Below are 12395 nucleotides of genomic sequence, written 5' to 3'. Positions count from 1 at the left end.
GATCAATCCTATCGTGTGTACCAGGCCTTATAGGTGGTACTGATGACCAGGCACTGGTGAAGTTGCACTGCTATGCGGCACTGATAGACGGCACTGATAAAGTTGCACTGATAGGCGGCACTTATGGGTGGCACTGGGTGGCATAGCGGATGAACAGAACCCTGCATGAATATTATAGCGGATGGACAGAACCCTGAGTGAATATTACAGTGGACGGACAGAACCCTGAGTGAATAGTATAGTGGATGGACAGAACCCTGAGTGAATAGTATAGTGGATGGACAGAACCCTGAGTGAATATTACAGTGGACGGACAGAACCCTGAGTGAATATTACAGTGGACGGACAGAACCCTGAGTGAATATTACAGTGGATGGACAGAACCAAGTGAATATTATAGTGGATGGACAGAACCCTGCATGAAAATTACAGTGGACGGACAGAACCCTGAGTGAATATTACAGCGGACGGACAGAACCCTGCGTGAATATTACAGTGGACGGACAGAACCCTGAGTGAATATTACAGCGGACGGACAGAACCCTGCGTGAATATTACAGTGGAAGGACAGAACCCTGAGTGAATATTACAGTGGACAGACAGAACCCTGCATGAATATTACAGTGGACGGACAGAACCCTGAGTGAATATTACAGTGGACGGACAGAACCCTGAGTGAATATTACAGCGGACGGACAGAACCCTGAGTGAATATTACAGTGGAAGGACAGAACCCTGAGTGAATATTACAGTGGACGGACAGAACCCTGAGTGAATATTACAGTGGACGGACAGAACCCTGCATGAATATTACAGTGGACGGACAGAACCCTGAGTGAATATTACAGTGGATGGACAGAACCCTGAGTGAATATTACAGTGGACGGACAGAACCCTGAGTGAATATTATAGCAGACAAACAGAACCCTGCATGAATATTACAGTGGATGGACAGAACCCTGAGTGAATATTACAGTGGACGGACAGAACCCTGAGTGAATATTATAGCAGACGGACAGAACCCTGCATGAATATTACAGTGGACGGACAGAACCCTGAGTGAATATTACAGTGGACGGACAGAACCCTGCATGAATATTACAGTGGACGGACAGAACCCTGAGTGAATATTACAGTGGACGGACAGAACCCTGAGTGAATATTACAGTGGATGGACAGAACCCTGAGTGAATATTACAGTGGACGGACAGAACCCTGAGTGAATATTATAGCAGACAAACAGAACCCTGCATGAATATTACAGTGGATGGACAGAACCCTGAGTGAATATTATAGCAGACAAACAGAACCCTGCATGAATATTACAGTGGATGGACAGAACCCTGAGTGAATATTATAGCAGACGGACAGAACCCTGCATGAATATTACAGTGGACGGACAGAACCCTGAGTGAATATTACAGTGGACGGACAGAACCCTGAGTGAATATTACAGTGGACGGACAGAACCCTGAGTGAATATTATAGCAGACAAACAGAACCCTGCATGAATATTACAGTGAATGGACAGAACCCTGCATGAATATTATAGCGGATGGACAGAACCCTGAGTGAATATTACAGTGGATGGACAGAACCCTGAGTGAATATTATAGCGGACGGACAGAACCCTGAGTGAATATTACAGTGGACGGACAGAACCCTGAGTGAATATTATAGCAGACAAACAGAACCCTGCATGAATATTACAGTGGATGGACAGAACCCTGAGTGAATATTACAGTGGACGGACAGAACCCTGAGTGAATATTATAGCAGACGGACAGAACCCTGCATGAATATTACAGTGGACGGACAGAACCCTGAGTGAATATTACAGTGGACGGACAGAACCCTGCATGAATATTACAGTGGACGGACAGAACCCTGAGTGAATATTACAGTGGACGGACAGAACCCTGAGTGAATATTACAGTGGATGGACAGAACCCTGAGTGAATATTACAGTGGACGGACAGAACCCTGAGTGAATATTATAGCAGACAAACAGAACCCTGCATGAATATTACAGTGGATGGACAGAACCCTGAGTGAATATTATAGCAGACGGACAGAACCCTGAGTGAATATTACAGTGAATGGACAGAACCCTGCATGAATATTACAGTGAATGGACAGAACCCTGCATGAATATTATAGCGGATGGACAGAACCCTGAGTGAATATTACAGTGGATGGACAGAACCCTGAGTGAATATTATAGCGGACGGACAGAACCCTGAGTGAATATTACAGTGGATGGACAGAACCCTGAGTGAATATTACAGTGGATGGACAGAACCCTGAGTGAATATTACAGTGGATGGACAGAACCCTGAGTGAATATTATAGCGGACGGACAGAACCCTGAGTGAATATTATAGCGGACGGACAGAACCCTGAGTAAATATTATAGCGGACAGACAGAACTCTGAGTGAATATTACAGTGTATGGACAGAACCCTGAGTGAATATTACAGTGTATGGACAGAACCCTGACTGAATATTACAGTGGACAGACAGAAGAACCCTGAGTGAATATTATAGTGGACAGACAGAACCCTGAGTGAATATTATAGTGGACAGACAGGATGGGTGTGGAGTATTAGGAGGATGAGGTAGAAAGCTGCTGTGCAGGGTACACCCTGAGTTCACAGGCTTATTAGTGGTGTGTATGAAGGAGAGGAGTCAGTCAGTCAGAGGAGCTTCTATTCTCTGCCTCCTCCTCCTCCTCCTCCCGCACACACAGCCTGGCTATGGCACTATATGCTGATAACTTTCCTCCTCACAACTAAACTTTCCTGACTGAAGGACCAGGAGGGGGCGGCACCCCGAAGCCTCCTCCTTTGTCTGTTGTAGGGCGGTCGGCTGGCTGCCAGAGTGGGATGATTTGAAGTCTCCGGAAATGATGAAAATAAGGATAGAAAACGAGAAAAGAAGATTGAAGTGAGGTAAAGCTGAGGGGCTGTAATGATATTCTGTGTGTGTGTGTGTGTGTGTGTGTGAGAGAGAGTTCTTATCTAATGGCATGCCCCGTCATTCCTTCACTGAGCTGATAACCCGCCGCCTCTGCTCGCCTCCAGCTCACTCACCAACTTCTCTACAAAGCGTCCCCTTCATTAAGCGGCCGTGTAGCTGGAGTGAGGTCACGTGACGCCTAGTAATGAAAACTTCTCCTATACTGCACTCTGCACACTCTGCACATCTGTCCGGGTACAATGTATGACTCTGAGAGAAGAGAACTTCTCCTATACTGTACTCTGCACACTCTGCACATCTGTCCGGGTACAATGTATCACTCTGAGAGAAGAGAACTTCTCCTATACTGTACTCTGCACATCTGTCCGGGTACAATGTGTGACTCTGAGAGAAGAGAACTTCTCCTATACTGTACTCTGCACATCTGTCCGGGTACAATGTGTCACTCTGAGAGAAGAGAACCTGTCCTATACTGTACTCTGCACATCTGTCCGGGTACAATGTGTGACTCTGAGAGAAGAGAACTTCTCCTATACTGTACTCTGCACATCTGTCCGGGTACAATGTGTGACTCTGAGAGAAGAGAACTTCTCCTATACTGTACTCTGCACATCTGTCCGGGTACAATGTGTCACTCTGAGAGAAGAGAACCTGTCCTATACTGTACTCTGCACATCTGTCCGGGTACAATGTGTGACTCTGAGAGAAGAGAACTTCTCCTATACTGTACTCTGCACATCTGTCCGGGTACAATGTGTCACTCTGAGAGAAGAGAACTTCTCCTATACTGTACTCTGCACATCTGTCCGGGTACAATGTGTGACTCTGAGAGAAGAGAACTTCTCCTATACTGTACTCTGCACATCTGTCCGGGTACAATGTGTCACTCTGAGAGAAGAGAACCTGTCCTATACTGTACTCTGCACATCTGTCCGGGTACAATGTGTGACTCTGAGAGAAGAGAACTTCTCCTATACTGTACTCTGCACATCTGTCCGGGTACAATGTGTCACTCTGAGAGAAGAGAACTTCTCCTATACTGTACTCTGCACATCTGTCCGGGTACAATGTGTGACTCTGAGAGAAGAGAACTTCTCCTATACTGTACTCTGCACATCTGTCCGGGTACAATGTGTGACTCTGAGAGAAGAGAACTTCTCCTATACTGTACTCTGCACATCTGTCCGGGTACAATGTGTCACTCTGAGAGAAGAGAACCTGTCCTATACTGTACTCTGCACATCTGTCCGGGTACAATGTGTGACTCTGAGAGAAGAGAACTTCTCCTATACTGTACTCTGCACATCTGTCCGGGTACAATGTGTCACTCTGAGAGAAGAGAACTTCTCCTATACTGTACTCTGCACATCTGTCCGGGTACAATGTGTCACTCTGAGAGAAGAGAACCTGTCCTATACTGTACTCTGCACATCTGTCCGGGTACACTGTGTCACTCTGAGAGAAGAGAACTTCTATACTGTACTCTGCACACTCTGCACATCTGTCCGGGTACAATGTGTCACTCTGAGAGAAGAGAACTTCTATACTGTACTCTGCACACTGTGCACATCTGTCCGGGTACAATGTTTCACTCTGAGAGAAGAGAACCTGTCCTATACTGTACTCTGCACATCTGATCGGGGACAATGTTTCACTCTAAGAGAAGAGAACTTCTCCTATACTGTACTCTGCACATCTGTCCGGGTACAATGTGTCACTCTGAGAGAAGAGAACTTCTCCTATACTGTACTCTGCACATCTGTCCGGGTACAATGTGTCACTCTGAGAGAAGAGAACTTCTACGATACTGTACTCTGCACACTCTGCACATCTGTCCGGGTACAATGTATCACTCTGAGAGAAGAGAACTTCTCCTATACTGTACTCTGCACACTCTGCACATCTGTCCGGGTACAATGTGTCACTCTGAGAGAAGAGAACTTCTCCTATACTGTACTCTGCACATCTGTCCGGGTACAATGTGTCACTCTGAGAGAAGAGAACCTGTCCTATACTGTACTCTGCACATCTGTCCGGGTACAATGTGTCACTCTGAGAGAAGAGAACTTCTCCTATACCAGGGATATGCAATTAGCGGACCTCCAGCTGTTGCAGAACTACGATTCCCATGAGGCATAGCAAGACTCTGACAGCCACAAGTATGACACCCAGAGTCAGAGGCATGATGGGACTTGTAGTTTTGCAACAGCTGGAGGTCCGCTAATTGCATATCCCTGTCCTATACTGTACTCTACACATCTGTCCGGGTACAATGTGTCACTCTTAGAGAAGAGAACTTCTATACTGTACTCTGCACGCCTGTCAGGGTACAATGGTGATTCTGAGTATAAAGAACTTAAATACTATACTCTGCACATCTGTCCGGGTGCAATGTGTCACTCTGAGTATAGAGAACTTCTATACTATACACACTCTGCACATCTGTCCGGGTACAATGTGTCACTTTGAGTATAGAGAACTTCTCCTATACTGTACTCTGCACATCTGTCCGGGTACAGTATGTCACTCTGAGAGAAGAGAACTTCTATACTGTACTCTGCACACTCTGCACATCTGTCCGGGTACAATGTGTCACTCTGAGAGAAGAGAACTTCTCCTATACTGTACTCTGCACACTCTGCACATCTGTCCGGGTACAATGTGTCACTCTGAGAGAAGAGAACTTCTCCTATACTGTACTCTGCACATCTGTCCGGGTACAATGTGTCACTTTGAGTATAGAGAACTTCTCCTATACTGTACTCTGCACATCTGTCCGGGTACAATGTGTCACTCTGAGAGAAGAGAACTTCTCCTATACTGTACTCTGCACATCTGTCCGGGTACAATGTGTCACTCTGAGTATAGAGAACTTCTCCTATACTGTACTCTGCACATCTGTCCGGGTGCAATGTGTCACTCTGAGAGAAGAGAACTTCTCCTATACTGTACTCTGCACATCTGTCCGGGTACAATGTGTCACTCTGAGAGAAGAGAACTTCTCCTATACTGTACTCTGCACATCTGTCCGGGTACAATGTGTCACTCTGAGAGAAGAGAACTTCTATACTGTACTCTGCACACTCTGCACATCTGTCCGGGTACAATGTGTCACTCTGAGAGAAGAGAACTTCTCCTATACTGTACTCTGCACATCTGTCCGGGTACAATGTGTCACTCTGAGAGAAGAGAACTTCTCCTATACTGTACTCTGAACACTCTGCACATCTGTCACACCGGGCCACACGGTGGGAAGTAAGGGGTGACCGGGGTCTGAGCAGGGCTAACACAGACTACAGTCGCTGCTCACCTCTTGCTATGGGGCCATGCCTGAATCTCCTCTCCCGCCAGCAATATCATCCTATCAGCAGAGCAGGGGGTGGGAGGAGCTGGAGATCTGCACAGAGCGGGAGTCTTTTCATATTAACAAGTGGGTAATTACCGACTTGTTAATATGATCTGGGTCTGCAGCTCCTCCCGCCCCCTGTCCTGCTGATAGGATGACATCGTCGGTGGGGTGACCCAGAAGAGGACCTGTCATAGGTAGGACTGTTCAGGGAGGCAGAGAGTAAAAGGGGCACTGTGATTAGAGAGAAAAGGGAGGGGGGATGACAACGTGCAAGGGGTATGTGATTGCTAGCGGGACTGTAATGTAAAGGGACACTGATATAAAGGGGACTGTAATGTAAAGGGACACTGATATAAAGGGGACTGTAATGTAAAGTTGCCCTTTTACAGTCCAGTCCCCTTCATAACACAGTGCCCGTTTACATTACCGTACCCCTTTACAGTCCAGTCCCCTTCATATCACAGTGTCCCTTTACATTACCGTGCCCCTTTACAGTCCAGTCCCCTTCATATCACAGTGCCCGTTTACATTAATGTACCCCTTTACAGTCCAGTCCCCTTCATATCACAGTGTCCCTTTACATTACCGTGCCCCTTTACAGTCCAGTCCCCTTCATATCACAGTGCCCGTTTACATTAATGTACCCCTTTACAGTCCAGTCCCCTTCATATGACAGTGTCCCTTTACATTACCGTGCCCCTTTACAGTCCAGTCCCCTTCATATCACAGTGTCCCTTTACATTACCGTGTCCCTTTACAGTCCAGTCCCCTTCATATCACAGTATCCCTTTAGAGCCCTTTCACACTGGAGGCGCCACTGGCCAGCTAAAAAAAACGGAGGACTACAGAGTGGGCTTTGTCTGTGTCTGCTCCACTTGAACTCAGCAGATACAGGCCTGTCATCCAATGGCTTTGCTCTAATCAGCAGGGGATCAGCGGACAGATCCCCTGCTGATCGGAACAGAAGGGGCCCATACAGTGCTATTTGGCCCCATAGTATATGCAAACCACATCCAAAATGCAACCAAAGTCGCATCAAAGTTGCACTACATAATTGCACTGCAAATCGCCTCAAAATCGCAATGCAGTAATGTGAACCAAGCCCAAGTAATACCAGGTCTCCACCTAACACATCCCTCACAGGATGGATTCCAAACAAAATAGATTGTATGCAAATGTTGCAAAAAACAAACAAACACTTTATTTCACAAGACAACGTGTAACGTCATTAGAAACTTGCAGGGCCTGTTTTTTTAAGGCCTCATGCACACTGTATAAACAGAAAAGTCAGTGCTACTACCCATACAGCTCCTGGGTGCTCCATCCACAGTCGCTGGCTGAGTAGAGTGCTCTGCTCCTCTTAAAGCGGTTTCCCGCCAAAAAACAAAAACAAACCCATTAAAAGCCAGCTGCTGACTTTTAATAAATGGACACTTACCTGTCCTGGAGTCCAGCGATATCGGCACCCGCAGCTGATGTTTCCATCAGCTGTCAGGTGCTCCGCCACCATTGCAGGTACGGAACCCGGCAGTGTAGCCTTTTGGCTTCACGCCAGGAACCCTACTGTACAGGCGCAAGGCCCCGCTTCTCTCTTCTAATGGCCCGGCAGCCGGGGGAGCCCCACAGTGATGTCTTGGCTCCGCGGCAGGGACTCCCGGAAGTGGGGAAGAATACCTGTCAAAGACAGGAATAAGATGAGCGGAAGTTCCACTTTTGGGTGAAACTCCGCTTTAAAGTCTTTCTCCTGGCAGGAGAAAAGCAGCGGCAAAACTCAACTAAAGCCACGTTTTTGGTAATGCGTTTGAGTGCGTCAAGCACCTGAGGGTTCATTCATTCAATTGGCCAAAATATTAATTTATTCTGACAAATGAAATGAATGAACGCTCAAGTGCTTGAAGCGCCTAGCGTTAAAGCGCATTTAGACGCATTTACACAAGTTGGGCGTTTTTTCTGCCAAAATGCTGCTCTTCTTAAAACGCTGACTTATGCAGGTGCCAATGTATTGTTTAGTGGTCCATGAAGTAAAGCATCACAGCCAGTGCCAATCCTGACCTCCCTGGGGCCCTAAGCAAAATGACATGTCACATTAAATTCGAGAAGCGTGGGGGGGGGGGGGTGTTCTGCTGTCGGAAATGACACCTTACATTAAAGTGAGAAGCGGGGGGTGCTGACTTCTTACCTCTTTTTCAATGCAGCCAGCTTGTTGAGAAGCAGGGTTAGGGGCTGAAAATGACTTCTTACCAGGCGGGGCCTCTAGTAATTTGGGGGGCCTTCCGCAGCTTTGTGGGCCCCAAGCGGCTTGCATAGTGAGCCTATAGGGCGGATCGGACCTGATCACAGCTGTAGCATGTGTAGAACCCCATCCAAGTTGTCAATGCAGCTTAAGGGTGGTAGTCGAGGGGAGGTAAAGCCACAGCTAAGCTGCATTTTTTATTCACTTCCCCTGTAGCTGCCCTTAGGGCTCGTTGCCATTTGCATTGGTCCTCTGAAGAGCAATCCATGGTGGATAGCTTTTTAGAGTGTGCTTGACTGGCAGGGACAAAGAGTTATGTCGCTTCCTCACCACCTATTTTAACCCTTACAAACCCTCACTATCGCTTTAATGGGCCAGCTGAACGCAACAGTGGGGATCATTTTTACCGCTCCTTGATACAAAATATTGTGGCCTATGCGTACCCCCATACGGCTGCTTTTGCTGGTTAGGGAGTTGGGGAGGTTGAAAAAGTGCAGCTCAAACACATGTTTTTATCACCCTCGAGGACAGACTTCTGAATATCTACTCTTAGGCCGCGTACACACGGTAGTTCCAAACCGATGAGAATGGTCCGACGGGCCATTTCCATCAGTTCACCGCTGAAGTGGCCTGATGGTCTGATGTGCGTACACACCATCGTTCCAAAAACAGATCGGGTCAGAACGCGGTGACGTCAAACACACGACGTGCTGAATAAAACAAAGTTCAATGCTTCCAAGAATGTGTCGACTTGATTCTGAGCATGCGCGGGGTTTGAACCGATGCTTTCTGTACTAACCATTGGTTTGGACCGATCGGGCACCAGGCCATTGGTTCGATTTTGAAGCATGTTTTAAAATTTTGGACCGAAGGACAACAGACCAATGGGCTATACACACCGTCCATTCTCATTGGTTTGGAACGACCGTGTGTACGCCTTATTCTTATTTACATAATCTATAACATGGGAGGGAGGTGTTTTGTAGTCTACAAATGATAATTGGACAGGGCTCATAACACCTCTTAGGATCAGCCTGCAGAGTACAAAGGACAGCGCTGGATTTTTTTGACAGCTATACTAAAGTAGATTTAACAGACTCAATCAAATTCAAAGAAAGCAAAATAAGAGAAGTTCATTGTTTACATACACTTTATTAATACACATAACATAATAATAACAAACACACCAATGACATAAAACCAACAAACAATACCACACAACATCCAAGTCCCAATATTTACAGTGTACAGACACAGTCCTGAATAGGAATGTTGGTATAGAAATAGACCAAGTATCCAATAAATGAACTGATTTTACAATACCGGACACTTACGTTTGCGATTTTTCAATTGTTTTAACTGATGCCTTGTGAAATAAAGTATTTGTTTGTTTTTGCAATAGTTGCATAGAATATATTTTTATTTAGAATGCAAATGTTTCATGATGTGTGAGATGTGTTTTCAGATGTAGACCTAATAATACTTAAAGGGTTTGTAAAGGATTTTTTTTTTATCTTAATAGCTTCCATAACCCTAATGCAGTGCTGTTTTCATGTCCTCATTGTTCGTTTTTGCTCTCAAGTTGCTGTAATTCTTCTCTGATCTCCACACTTCCTGGTTGTCTGTTTCCTGATAACCACAGTACTAGGAGCTTTCTCTCTGTGGTCACTAATCAAGGAGGTGTGATTACTGTGTGTCTAAAACCCCTCAGCACCAATCAGTTTCATTTTCCAAACCATCACTGCCCTGTATTGGCTCCGTGGCTCTGTACAGCAGAGGCAGGAAAAATGCAAAAACGAAACTAAACCGTAGGTACATTATATGATTGATTTTTATCTATTTTTAATCATTTTTAAAAGGAATCAGTTAACTATTATGTCTCTATACCCTGTAAATGTAAACAGTCATTCAGCAGAATGTTTTTTCCTTTACAACTCCTTTAGGCTGGCCACAGATGGCTAACATTTGGAATGTACATTTGTAGGAAAAGGATGGTATAAGAAAGTTTGTTCATTTTTCTAAGCATTGGTGGGGTTAAATCGATGTTTGCTTTCTACTGCAGTGATAAGAAAATTGGAAAGAACAGGATGGAAAAACAATTCTTAAACAAATTTCTAATAGTGTATGTGGTTTTTGTTCTGAAAGTTTATTCATTCCAAAATGGAATGTTAAAGTAGAACTATAAGGGAACTTTGTTTGCCATGTGTGTCTCATTGGGGAGATGAACTTTCACTTCCTGTCCCAAAACCAAAACAGGAAATGAGGAAATCTCTACAAATGAAGGGAATCCCTTGGGGACCCCAAGGTCACCAGAACTAGTGTCACCAATGGAAGATTTCCCCCCTATTACTTTTCTGGGGACAAGTTAAAATGTGAGATTTTCTTCGACTTTCACTGTTAGTGATAATGGTAAACAGGACAAATAGAGAGCGTGGATCTCCTTTAGGCTGGGTTCACACCGCAGCACAGAGCGGCTCACAGCAGGTGTCCGATGCGTTTCTGTTCACCATTTTAGGTCCGATCTCAGCCCAGTTTTTGGCTAAATTCAGACCTGAAATGGGCCAGAAGGCGCAGGGCTCCTGTGTAATTTGCTCCGGAGATGTGTAAACTGGTTCCATAGAGAATTGGATGCGGAAAAACCTGTATCCAATTCACAACAGTGTGAACCCAGCCTAATGGGGCACAGATAGCAATAAAAACTAGACAGGTGTTCTAATCCCTCTCCACTCTATCCAAAATTTAAATAAAAAGTTTTGCCTTTAGTTATACTTTAAAAGCAAACAAAATCTTTCAAACAACAGTTTCATAAGGCCCCTTCCACACAAGACGGATCCATTTCAGCAGAGTCCGCCAGCTCAGCAGAAGATCGCCCTGTTGATCCCCGCTGAGCCGGCGGATGACCGATCTGTCTCTGCTCACTCAGCTTTTTAATTATTCGGCATCGGCCCATTGTTTTTTTAAAAAAGCCGATTTTCTTCAGCGCGACTTACAAATAGCTTCTGTATCATAGAAGACAATGCAAGTTGCCTGAAGTTTCCCTTGGAGCAACTTGTCTCTGGGCAGCCTGCCAAGTGTGAGAAAAGATACAATGTTTCTACTTATCAAATGAACTGATGTGTGTAAAAGTTCTCATGTTAACCATTTAAAGACTAAGGGCCAGATCCACGTACCCTGGTGCATATTTCCGTCGGGCGTAGTGTATACACTACGCCGCCGTAACTTACTTTTTTTTTTGTATCCTCAAAGACTACGCCGCCGTAAGTTACGCCGGCGTAGTGTAACTTTGGCGGCGTAAGGGCGCGCAATTCAAATGGATGTGATGTGGGCGTGTTTTATGTAAATACGTCTTGACCCGACGTAAATTACGTTTTTTTTCAACTGCGCGTGCGCCGGCCGTGGGGGTATCCCAGTGCGCATGCTCGAAATTAAACCGGAACAAGCCAATGTTTATGAAGGTGACGTCATTCTACGCAAAGCCCTATTCGTGAATGACTTACGCAAACGACGTAACATTTTCAAAATTCGACGCGGGAACGACGGCCATACTTAACATAGGATACGCCTCATATAGCAGGGGTAACTATACGCCGGAAAAAGCCGAGCGCAAACGACGTAAAAGAATGCGCCGGCGGACGTACGTTCGTGGATCGCTGTATCTAGCTAATTTGCATACTCAACGCGGAATTCAACGGAAACGCCACCTAGCGGCCAACGTAAATATGCACCTACGATCCGACAGAGTACTAAGACGTACGCTTGTCGGATCGATCCCTCAATCAGTCGTATCTTGTTTTGTGGATACAAAATAAAGATACAACGCAGGAACTTTGAAAT

At 45.6% G+C, this 12395-nt stretch overlaps 1 protein-coding gene across 7 annotated transcripts in view; it reads left to right on the top strand.

Moving 5' to 3' along the window:
* The window catches only part of MDFIC (MyoD family inhibitor domain containing), a 198709-nt gene that overhangs the window by 13678 nt on the left and 172636 nt on the right, over nt 1-12395 (top strand). Inside the window, exon 1 of one of the 7 annotated variants that reach the window (XM_040343783.1) lies at nt 18-2951. The exons of the other annotated variants lie outside the window; for them this stretch is intronic. The gene's annotated coding sequence lies outside the window, so the exon portion shown is untranslated. Of the gene's footprint in view, nt 1-17; nt 2952-12395 lie in introns of those variants that run through there. 7 annotated transcript variants of the gene reach the window in all.

This window comes from Rana temporaria, chromosome 3 (assembly GCF_905171775.1).
Source record: "Rana temporaria chromosome 3, aRanTem1.1, whole genome shotgun sequence".
Lineage (NCBI taxonomy): Eukaryota > Metazoa > Chordata > Amphibia > Anura > Ranidae > Rana > Rana temporaria.
This window is presented reverse-complemented; position numbering and strand designations above follow the sequence as displayed.